This window comes from Mobula birostris, chromosome 28 (assembly GCF_030028105.1).
Source record: "Mobula birostris isolate sMobBir1 chromosome 28, sMobBir1.hap1, whole genome shotgun sequence".
NCBI lineage: Eukaryota > Metazoa > Chordata > Chondrichthyes > Myliobatiformes > Myliobatidae > Mobula > Mobula birostris.
Genome location: NC_092397.1, coordinates 36,788,056 through 36,801,143, shown reverse-complemented (window position 1 = coordinate 36,801,143; position 13,088 = coordinate 36,788,056).

Below are 13,088 nucleotides of genomic sequence, written 5' to 3'. Positions count from 1 at the left end.
AAACCCTTCTTCAAGATCATGAAGCAGCCTAGCCTACTGAGTTATTTTGTGTGTGTTCCAGCCTTTTGTGTGTGTTGCTTGGATTTCCAGCATCTGCTGCACATTTTCTTGTTTGTGATTCGACTAGTGCACGACGAAATCTCTTCCATGGAATTGGATTGGATTGAACTGACTTTAGTAATTACGTCCTTCACATACATGAGGAGTAAAAATATTTACGTTACGTCTCCGTTTAAATGTGCAATGTGCAATTTATAGTAAATATGTAGTAGATATTACTATATTTATTACAGTCAATATGACAGAAATACGATTCTATCAGCTTGAATTAATCATTCTGATGGTCTGGTGGAAGAAGCTGTCCCGGAGCCTGTTGGTCCTGGCTTTTATGCTGCGGTACTGTTTCCCGGATGGTAGCAGCAGAAACAGTTTGAGATTCGGGTCACTCGGATCCTCAACAATCCTTCGGACCATTTTTACAAACCTGTCTCTGTAAATGTCCTGAATAGTGGGAGGTTCACATCTACCGATGCGCTGGGCTGTCCGCACCACTCTCTGCAGAGTCCTGCGATTGAGGGAAGTACAGTTCCCATACCAGGCAGTGATGCAGCCAGTCAGGGTGCTCCCAATTCTGTGCCTGTAGAAAGTCCTTAGGATTTGGGGACCCATACCAAATTTCTTCAACTGTCTGGGGTGAAAGAGGCGCTGCTGTGCCTTTTTCACCATGCAGCCGGTATTTACAGACTCGTGAGATCCTCGCTGATGTGCATGCCGAGAACCTTTCAACCTCTCAACCCCAGATCCAATGATGTCGATAGGGCTGCGTACTCTGAAGAAGTTTGAATCTTCCCTTCGACGGGAGTTAGTGAAACCCTCTCTCACTGTTCCCCCTCTGTGATCTCAGCTCTTGTTTTTCTGCTGTGTTTCATTACCAGCTGGGAAACTCTGCGCTGTCCGGAGGCCGGCGCTCCCTACTGCTGCCGCAACGGGCTCAGGGGGAATTGAATCTGTTCTACGAGTTTCAGTCACATACTGTACCGTAATACAGTTAAAAGCTTCTCATTCTCACTGTTCAGAGAGATCAAACGATTACACACTGTATTGGGAGAGAACAAGGTGAAGCAATAACAAAATGCAAAATAAAGTGTAACAGCGACAGAGAAAGCACGGCGCAGGTAAATAATAAGGTGCAGCTTCGTACCGAGGTGGATTATGAGGTCAAACGTCCATCCTACCTTATGGGAAACCATTCAATAGACACAACAGTGGGACTGAAACTATCCCTGAGACTGTGACGCGTGCTTTCAAGCTTTTGTACTTTCTGCCGGATGAAAGAGGGAACGAGAGAATATCTGGGGCAGGTCATGTCTTTGGTTAGGAAAATGTATGTTCGATTTGACCAGAAAGTGTGTGTTTCCTACAGCGGAGTCCGTGGAACTAACCGACTTCCCTGGTCTAATGCTGTTTTTCTCGTTCAGTTCGGGGTCCTCGATCATCCTACATGAGGGACCACCACCATCGTACATGAGGAATTCATCAGATCCATTAGAGTGAATTTCACTCAGAACAAATTGCTCAGGAATTAGAGTTCTGCGTTCATGATGCTTGGCGAGGGATTTTTTTTAGCCTGAAAGTGTACAACCTGCAATGGCCGGGAATGGAAACCGTGTCAACTGCTTGGGAAGCAGCTATACCACCATCTCCCCATGATGCAAACCAGATTCGGTTACTGAATGGTCTCTGGTGCTATCAGATTCTGTAACTCGATTCTCAGTGTCTGAGCTGTTTTCTGAAGGATCATTCCTCACTCTGTTGCAGTTCCTTTTCCGACCACTGGATGTCGCGACGTTCCGACAGACCGGAGAAACACAGCACCTGGGATCCGACTGAAGGGAGAATCGACCCGGGAGATTCGAAGGGCTACAAATGGTTTCCTGCTTCACGTATCAGTAAAAGGGAAACAAATCCTGATTATAAATATCCGTTCAAACAACACGCAGTTAGACGTTAATGGGATCCCCTCCTTTGCCCAGTCCTTGAACACAGTAAGTGACTGAATCGCTAATGAATCCTGAGACCCGTCCAGGCACAAAGTGAGGAGCGGATGGGTAAAATGCACCAGCTCTACACTCAGCAAACGAACATCAGAGTGACTCTATGAGTTCTCCTACACACTGACATCCGTGTGATAGGTTCCATACTCTTCGCTAGTTCAGTGGTTAGTATCCCCGCCTGTCACGCGGGAGACCAAGGTTCATTTCGCCGACGAGGAGACCGTTTTCCTGCTTCAAATGAAGACGGGATTATAATATGGGACAATCTAGTGTGCAAATAGCCCAAAACTGGAGTGTTTCCCGAGAACAAGGGACATTCATCATTTTGTTTTCACTTTTCCCTCACGACGTCTGTATCTCAAGGCCGTTTGACGTTACACTCAATGACCGAATCCGTCACTCCGAAACATTATACAGAGACTGCTGCCGTGAGATATGAACTCCCGCACTTTCCCAGCACTCGTGCCGACTCTCTCAGTTTGTCTGGTTGACTGTGTGGAGAAGACAGGCAAAGGAACAGCTGAAACACTTTGGAGAGAACGATGCCATGGAATGTGTAACGCCGGGTTTAAAGCCACCCTGCCCCTCCCGCAACACTGGACCCGCTGAACAGACGTTCAGAAAATGAATTTGGGGGCGGGGGAAGGTACGATTGAGTTTGTGACGTCATTACAACACGTGAGCATTCGGTTCGTAGCTCCGCCCCTAGACCTGATTGACAGCAAAATACCTGAAAACGGTGCGAGTTGCTGATTGGCTCAGTAGCGTTGGTGGCGCTGGCTGTGAATGTGCGGGGATGATGGGAAATAAAGTAAGTTCAGGTTGGGGGTGGGGGGCGAAGAGTGTCTGGAAAAGGAACCGGAAATAAAGGGTCCGGGTGAGTGCGGTAAGAGGTTGGAATGAAGTTGGATCTAGATCTGTAAAACGGAAAAAGGAAAACAATATTGCAATCATTTCAAGAGATTTGAGAGGATACTTAAAAAAGGAAAGAAGACTTCAAGGTACTGTTTAAATTTTACCCGAAACAGATTTATTTTACCAATCCCATTAAATTAACTGCAGCAATACACAAAATGCTGGAGGAATTCAACAGCATCTATGAAAAGAGTTCAGTCGACATTTCAGACCGAGACCATTCATCAGTCCTCAGTTCCTCCGGCATTTCATTTGTGTAGCTTGGATTTCCAGCATCTGCACGTTTTCTCATTTGAAATTAACTAAATTTGGTAACTATTTTAGGGAATATAGATTGTGCTCAAACCTTAAGGGGAGGTGATGTGCTAATCGTTAAGATAAGAAACTGTGAGAAGGCATTACATTTGAAGACTTTATTTGGTTAAAAAAAGATGGTATCTGTGTTGCCTAATGAAAATACAGGTATCGGGGTGTTAGGACAGGTGTTCTGGTGGAGATTTCGATAAAGAGATTAAGAATGTAAATAGATTACAAGTGCAAACACGAGGATATCTGCAGATACTGCAAATTCAAGCAACACACACACAAAAGTGCTGGTGAACGCAGCAGGTCAGGTAGCGTCTATAGAAACAGTTGCAGTCGACGTTTCGGACCGAGACCCTTCGTCAGGACTCGGGCCGAAACGTCGACTGTACCCCTTCCTATAGATGCTGCCTGGCCTGCTGCGTTCACCAGCATTTTGTGTGTGTGTTGCAGAGATTACAAGTAGTTTGAAATGGAGAAAACATGGACAGTTTAACTGCATTGATATATTTTGATGAGGTGAAGCTTTCAAGTAAAGTTAGTCTGGGGTATGTTAGTTATAATGCACGAGCGCATATTCCACCTCCGCTTAGATGTCACAATGTCAGAGATTTGGGCATCTTGTGGCAGTATCTCCTGGGAAACTAAGGTGTAGTTAGTGTTGTGGGAAACTTAAGTATGAAGATTGTGAAGGTGTAAAGTTTGACTGGTGTAATTGTAGAGGAGAACATAGTGCAGTCTAGTCATAGTCATAGTCATAGTCATACTTTATTGATCCTGGGGGAAATTGGTTTTTGTTACAGTTGCACCATAAATAATAAATAGCAATAGAACCATAAATAGTTTAATAGTAATATGTAAATTATGCCAGTAAATTATGAAATAAGTCCAGGACCAGCCTATTGGCTCAGGGTGTCTGACCCTCCATGGGAGGAGTTGTAAAGTTTGATGGCCACAGGCAGGAATGACTTTCTATGATGCTCAGTGTTGCATCTCGGTGGAATGAGTCTCTGGCTGAATGTACTCCTGTGCCCACCCAGTCCATTATGTAGTGGATGGGAGACATTGTCCAAGATGGCATGCAACTTAGACAGCATCCTCCTTTCAGACACCACTGTGAGAGAGTCCAGTTCCATCCCCACAACATCACTGGTGTTACAAATGAGTTTGTTGATTCTGTTGGTGTCTGCTACACCCAGCCTGCTGCCCCAGCACACAATAGCACTGGCCACCACAGACTTGTAGAACATCCTCAGCATTGTCTGGCAGATGTTAAACAACCTCAGTCTTCTCAGGAAATAGAGATGGCTCTGTCCCTTCTTGTAGACAGCCTCAGTGTTCTTTGACCAGTCCAGTTTATTGTCAATTTGTACCCCCAGGTATTTGTAATCCTCCACCATGTCCACACTGACCCCCTGGATGGAAACAGGGGTCACCGGTGCCTTAGCTCTCCTCAGGTCTACCACCAGCTCCTTTGTCTTTTTCACATTAAGCTGCAGATAATTCAGCTCACACCATGTTACAAGGATGTGAAGTACAGTACTTAAGAAAGCAGCTGGTTGAACAGGTTAAAGTACAGTTAGGTGTGTCTTAAACAGAGGCCTTGCAACAAAGTTAAACAAATGTTGATCAAGTATAACCAGTCAGATAGAATATGAAGTCAGTGGCTATGTGTCACATCACAGGTCCATTAATAAAGATACTTTACTAGTCAATGAAATGAAGTTTGTGATGTTTATAAAGGATGTGGTGAATTGTACTGTTCAGTCATCTAGACATACTGAGAAAATTAAAATTATTCTGAAAGCTGCTGAAAGGTATCTAGGTATAACTGGTGTTTCATGGGAAACTGTAAAAGAAGCTCTGATGGGTGGGGTATCTGTATTTCAGTCTCTTTGTGCAGGTACAGAATGGGATTAAGAATATTGCAGTGGAATGAGAGAAATGCGATGGTCAAGACATTAGGAAGTTTATTTCTGATTCATCAAATCGGCCCAATATGAAACCGGGCTGTTACGGCATTTCCTTTACAGGAAATTATATTGTAAAATGGCATGATAGGTTAGGTGATAGAGGGGGTGGTGTTGCATGTTTAATATGGGAAGGGGCGGGACACAGAGTTGTGGATGTGAATGAAGTGTATGAGGTGTTTGTAGCAGAAGCATTTGATTCAACAGGAAGGGTTACTAAATTGGTAAAGCTCTTGTGGAGAGCTTTTGCTTGATTTGTTGGAAAGCATATGTCACTCTAGATCACTAAGGGTTGTATGGTTGGGGATTTTTATGCACAGTTCACTGTGGGGTCATTCATGGAACTGTTTGATTGTAGAAGAATGTTCAGGTATTTCCAATCTTGTATGCTTTAATGATGGAAGGGGTATGAAATGTAATGTTTCTAATCGTCTGAAAACTGCTGTAAATTTAACTCCTGTTTCAAACATTCTGGCTGGAGTGACTGAATGAGATGTTATGGGTGAGGAGACAATGGGGAGTGATTATTTTCCTATATTTATAAGCTTAGGTTTGGAGTTATATAGGGGGCAGGAGACTGTTCTTAGGAGGTGGAATTTTGATGAAGCAAACTGGGAGAATGTTGAGGATGATATGGGTTTCTGCAATGAATGATTATGTCACATTATTCATCAAACTGCGGTGGAAGTGATGCCTGTTAAAAATGACATTAATAGGAGGAAGACTGCACCTTGGTGGATGGGGGAGTGTGCAGAGCGAATTAGGGAGAGAAATAAGGTGTTTGGGAGAGCTGAGAATTATCATTCTCTGAGTGACCTTATTAAGTATGAAAGGGTACAAGCTATGGTGAGGAAAGTGGTGAAGGTTGTGAAAGAGGTTTACTGGAGGTCATCTTCTGATAGTATTGGACAGGATACTAAACTTGGAGATGTTTGGGGAATGATTCAGAAAATTGGGGTGTGGGGTTCATCGGGTTAATAACATTCCAGTATTGATTAAAGAAGGTGATTGTTAGAACATAGAACATAGAACAGTACAGCACAGTACAGGCCATTCGGCCCACAATATTGTGCCGACCCTCAAACCCTGCCTTCTATTTAACTCCCCACCTTAAATTCCTCCATATACCTGTCTAGTAGTCTCTTAAACCTCACTAGTGTATCTGCCTCCACCACTGACTCAGGCAGTGCATTCCACGCACCAACCACTCTCTGAGTAAAAAACCTTCCTCTAATATCCCCCTTGAACTTCCCACCCCTTACCTTAAAGACATGTCCTCTTGTATTGAGCAGTGGTGCCCTGGGGAAGAGGTGCTGGCTATCCATTCAATCTATTCCTTTTATTATCTTGTACACCTCTATCATGTCTCTTCTCATCCTCCTTCACTCCAAAGAGTAAAGCCCTAGCTCCCTCAATCTCTGATCATAATGCATAGTCTCTAAACCAGGCAGCATCCTGGTAAATCTCCTCTGTACCCTTTCCAATGCTTCCACATCCTTCCTCTAGTGAGGCGACCAGAACTGGACACAGTACTCCAAGTGTGGCCTAACCAGTGTTATATAGAGCTGCATCATTACATCGTGACTCTTAAACTCTGTCCCTGGACTTATGAAAGCTAACACCCCATATGCTTTCTTAACTACCCTATCCACCTGTGAGGCAACTTTCAGGGAATCTGTGGACATGTACCCCCAGATCCCTCTGCTCTTCCATGCTACCAAGCATGCTGGCATTTACTTTGTACTCTGCCTTGGAATTTGTCCTTCCAAAGTGTACCACCTCAGACTTCTCAGGCTTGAACTCCATCTGCCACTTCTCAGCCCACTTCTGCATCCTACCAATGTCTCTCTGCAATCTTTGACAATCCTCTACACTATCTACTACACCACCAACATTTGTGTCATCTGCAAACTTGCCAACCCACCCTTCTACCCCCACATCCAGGTCGTCAATGAAAATCAGGAAAAGCAGAGGTCCCAGAACAGATCCTTGTGGGACACCACTAGTCACGATCCTCCAATCTGAATGTACCCCCTCTACTGAAATAGAGAAGGCTGAGTTACTGGCTTGGTCATTTGCTGCAAGTCACAATCAAGATAATTTAAGTGAAGAGCCTAAATGATGTCAAGATGAGGTTTTAAGTGAATACACTGATGTGTTGAAAGCCAGCTGTAACAATGATAGTATTAGTTACGTAGAGTTTATTTGTGTGAATGTAAGAAAGCTATTAACAGTGCAAGTCAGATGGCTGTAGGAAAGGATGATATATGTTATTGTATGTTTAAACAAATAGCTTACAACTCTTGAGATAATATTAACAATTTGGAATCATATTTGGAGTTTAGACCATATTTCCTCCTTATAGAAAATGGTAGTACCTGTTCCGAAACCTGGAAATCCCCACAGGATCCTTCTAATTATAGACCAATATCATTAACATCCCATCTCATTTCGGTAAACTTACGGAACGTATGGTAATAGAGTTAATGAATTATATTTTGGAAAAGAGAGGTGATGTAGCATTTTATCAGTGTGGATTTTGAAAGTGCAGAATGACATTGGATTCAGTTTTATATTCGGAAGATGATATTGGGAAAGCACTTGTAAATAAAGAAGTTGTAATTGCAGTATTTTTGTATTGAAAAAAAACATCTTGTGTTATGAAAGGATTAAATTATAGAAATGTGGAGTGAGAAGAAGGCTACATTATTTTTTTCTGAGTTTTTTATTTGTATGCTCCAGGCAGTTAAGGATACGTAAGGTATATTTGGGCTTCTATGTGGTAGAGAATGGGACCCCATAAGACAGTATTTGTAGCCCCTTATTGTTTAATATTATGATTAGTGATTTTTTTTCTGAGATAGGTACTGGGGTGGGGAAATGACTTTTTGCAGATGATGCAGATTTATGGATCAGAGGTAGAAAATTCAATTGAATTGTATAAAGAATGTGATTAGTGATTAATAAAGTCAAACAGTGGGAATATAGACAGGGTTTTAAGCTTTCAGAAGCTAAAATACATTTGTGTTTTACTAAGATGATCAATAGACCTCTTTATTGATCCATATCATCCTCAATAGCAATTGATCTGAAATTATATGTTCAAACTCTTGAATAAGTGTCAGTGGTAAGATTTTATGGCATGTGGCTTGATAATAAGCCGACGTGGAAGCACCATATCAGTAAAATAATTGATAAATGTAAAGTAGCACCGAATATTCTGGGGTGTCTGTGTACGTATTGTTGGGGCACTACTGGCCCATCACTGTGACTCTGTAAATAATTGATAAGTGTAAAGGAGCACTGAATATCCCTGGGTGTCTGTGTGGGTATTCTTGGGGAGCTATCGGCCCATCACCGTGACTCTGACAGGGAACCAATGCTACTAGAAATCCACCGATCTGCTCATCTGTAAACTTCCCTTCCAGCATCTGGTGCAGAAGATCAGGCAGGACTTCAAAACCGATCTATGCTTCCAGAGCTCGACCATCAAAGGCCTGGAGGAGAATAACGAGGCTTACCTGGTCGGGCTCTTTGCACCATCCACACCAAGCGAGTCACCCTTGTGCCCAAAGAAATTCAGTTGGCTCGCCGCATCCGCCGGAAGCGAGCTTCAGCCTGGCCTCGGCAGCAAGCACAACAAAAGGCTCTTTTAAAAGCCACTAACCTGGAAGAGGAAAGGGTTGTCGCTTTCTCTTCATTACACTGTTGTGGTGTTGACACACTGATCTCCCCCATGGGAGTTTTGGGGTTGTTTGATGGGAAATCCCAATTCTCACACCAACTGATCTACTTGTTTTGGTCTCAGCTCATTTCATCAACACATTGATGTCACACTTTAGCCAAAGATGACCATCCACACCAGCAATAACTCCATCGTCTCACAGTCAGTGTGAACTTACTGCTCACGGTTCCTATATCCACTCCCAAATCACTCAGTTGTATCACAAATAGCAAGGGTCACAGAACAGATTCATGTGGAACAACACTTGTCACCAGCATCTGATCACAAAACTACTCTCTGCCATCACTCTGTCTCCTATTGCAAAGCCAATTCTGGATCCAATTTCCCAAATGGCCTGACTGAGGCCCATATGAACCATATCAATAAACTTCATCAGTGATGGCAGACCTGGGTGAGGATGGTCAGGACCCAGGTGCTGGAGTATCGGAGACTAAAATCCAGACACGATAGGAGACGGAAACAACGACAGGGTTCAAAACCAGTCTGTGTCTGTCGGAAAGAGCACTTTGAGTAACTCCTTTGCTCCAAATTGGAGAAAAAAATAAGTAAATAGAGAAGAAATAAAAATTACAATAAAAACTGCAGATTCTGTAGTCTGAAGCAAAAGCAGAAAACAGGAAACTCCAGACCTGAGTGTTCACCGCTTGTACCAGGGAAACATTTGGAGCTGTAACAAAGCAGGAATTTTTTGCCAACTTACAAAACCATCAGCCAAAGTCAGCAGAGTCTGGTGAAAGTGACTCCATGTTTAACAAACACATTCGAGTGGTTGGAGCAGTAACACCAACTGTGGATAAAGGGTCCCAGTGACGCACTGAACCGAGATGTCCAGGACACGTTTGATAAGCCGCTCCATCACAGGGGGTTGGGGAAAATGAGAGCTGACCGTGATTTCTGAACTTGCTGATCACAAACACTGATGGGAACTGAGTTGTGAAGAGCGGTGAGGAGTCTACAAAGGGGTAGATACAGGTGACGTGATTGGACACAGGTCTGACAGCTGGGATATTGTGGGGGAGGGAGGGTGTGAACTTGTACCTGACCCTTTGGCTAAAGAAATGTCTTCTTATCTCTTTTCTGAAGAGACATTCTTCTATTCTGAGTGTGTGCCATCTGGTGCTGGACTAACCCACTACAGGAAACATCCACTCCACGTTCACTCAAGTGGTTATAATGTCACTCTCTTCTCATTCTTATGAAGTCCAGCAAGTACAGGCCCAGAGCCATGAAATGCTCCTAATGTGTTAACCTTTTCATTCCCGGGGTCATTCTCGTCAACCTGCTCTGGACCCTCCCCAATGCAAACACATCAATCCTTGGATGAAGGGCCCAGCATTGCTCACAATACTCCTTGCAGACTGACAAATGTCAGCGTGGACAAGTGGGCCCCCTGTTTTCACATTTCTGTGAGAAAAGTAACTAATTTTCATTCTTATATTTTGCTGGTTTTAATGTAATCTTCTTCCTCAGTTGTAATTTCTGTTTCCCTTCATGGTGAAAACTTTGCATTCAAAGTCAACATCTCCTCCACAATCACCAACAGCACTGGTGCACCACAAGGTTGTGCTTGGCCCATGACTCTACTCACTTTATACCTGTGATTGTGTGGCTAAGTACAACCCCAATGACATATTTAAGTTTGCAGATGACACCACTGTTGGATGAATCAAGGGTTGTGACACATTTGCCCTCAGGAGGGAGATGTGTGATCCGGTTGAATGGTGCCACAACGACAACCTCTCACTCAATATCAGCAGATCACTGACCACAGGGGCAGGAAACCGGACGTCCACGGATCAGTCATCATCAGGGGACTGGAGGTGGAGAGAGTCAGTAACATTAAATTTCTGAGCATTATCATTTCAGAGGGTCTGTCCTGGGACTAGCAGTAAGTGTCACTATAAAGCAGGCAGGGCAGAGACTCTGCCTGTGTGTAATCAGCGTGACATCTCAAACTTTGACATATATAGATGCAGAGTGGAGAGTAACCTGACTGGTTTCATCATGGCCTGATATGGAAACACAATGATCAGGAATGGAAAGGAAAATGTCTGCAAGAAATTTGTGGAGATGTCAGGTGTAATTTTTTTTTACCAGAGCGTGGTGAGTGCGTGGAATAGGCTACCGGCAAAGGTAGTGGAGGCAGATACAATAGAGTATTTTCACAGACTCCTGGATAGGTACATGGAGCTTAGAAAAACAAAGGGCTCTGGGTAATGCCAGGTAATTTCTAAAATAGGTAGAGGTTTGGCACGGCATCGTGGGCCGAAGGGCCTGTATTGTGCTGCAGGTTTTCCATGTTTCTAACTGGTGGATGCATCCCAGTACATCACAGGCAAAGCCCTCCCCATCATTCAGTACATTTACAAGCAGCACTTCTACAAGAAAGCTGCATCCATCATCAACAACATCCTTCAGCCACCTCATGCTCTCTTCCACTGCTGCCATCGGGAAGGACGTACAGGAGCCTTAGGTCCCACACCACCAGGTTCAGGAAGAGTTGTTACCCTACACCAGTCATGCTCTTGAAATGGTGTAGGCATCTTCACTGAACTGATTCCATAACCTGCAGACTCACTTTCAAGTACTCCACAACTGAATTGCACAGTAATATTTATGTTTTAGTATTTGCATGATCTGTCTTTTGCACATTGGTTGTCTGTCAGTCTTTGCTGTTTATAGTTTTTCTAAATTCCACTGTCTTCATTTCCCTGTAAATACCTGAAAGAAAATGAATCTGAAAGTAGTAACCTGTTGCACCAGATGTCCCAACACAGGAGATCACTGCTACACTACGATAAGGAATGTCTATCGTTTGCTCCCAAGACCACATTTTGTTCAGTGGGATCATTTGGCTGTACTCCTGCTACCTGCACACAGACAGAGCCTAAGGAACAAGGCTTCAGAGATCAAGATAACCGAGGGGTGGTGTTGGGAGGCAGAGGAACGGTTACAGGATTGCCTTGAGTCAGCAGGCTGAGCCATGTTCATGAACTCATCTCAGGACCTGAAGGACGACACCGGGGTCACTACAGACTTCAATAAAACAGCTGTGGAGGCGTGTGTCCCCACAAAATCATTCAGGCTTTTCCCAATTCAGTAGGCCTGGATGAGCAATGAGATCCGGAACCTGCTGAGTGCCAGGTCAGAGGCATTCAAATCTGGAGATCAGGAATGCTACAAGAGCTGCAGGTTTGATCTCCAGAAACCATCTCTCAGGCAACGTGGAGATTCCAGGCTAGACTGGAATAAAAGAGAGATGCTTGACAGCTGTGGCAGGGTTTGAATGCCAGAACCTCCTGCAAAGGTAAATCTTGTGATAAAAGGGGACAGCACAGCTTCGCTTCCAGACGAGCTCAATGCCTTCTATGCTCACTTTGTCCACCAGAAGAGGGAGGAACCATCGTGCACCCCCCTGTCTCCCGATGGTCATTTGGTCTCAGTATCTGAAGATGACCTGCAGGCTGCCTTCAAGAGAGTGAATCCAAGGAAAGCATCCAGTCTGGATGGAGTACCTGGCCGAGTACTGAAGACCTGTGCTGACCAGCTGGCTGGTGTATTCACGGATATCTTCAACCCCTCGATCTGGCAGTGTGTGGTACCCACCTACTTCAAGGAAGCTTCAATTATTACGGTGCCCAACAGGAGCATGGTAACCTGTTTAAATGACTATTGCCCAGTGGCACTTACATCCACAGTGATGAAGTGTTTTGACAGGCTGGTGTTGAAGCATCTCAGCTCTTGTCTGAATGGTGACTTGGATCCCCTGCAATTCACCGACCGAAGCAACAGCAGATGCTGTCTCGTTGTCTCTTCACACAACTCTGGAACATCTGGACAGCAAAGATGCAAACATCTGGATGCCCTTTATTGATTACAGTTCAGCATTTAACACTGTCATCCCCTCAAAACTGATCAGTAAACTCCCAGTCCTGGGCCTCAATACCTCCTTGTGCAATTGGATCCTGGATTTCCTGAGGTGCAGATCCAAATCAGTTCAGATTGGCAAAAACATATACTCCACAATCTATATCAGCACAGGAGCAGCACAAGGAAGTGTGCTTAGCCCCCAGCTCTACTCACTTTACACCTATGACTGTG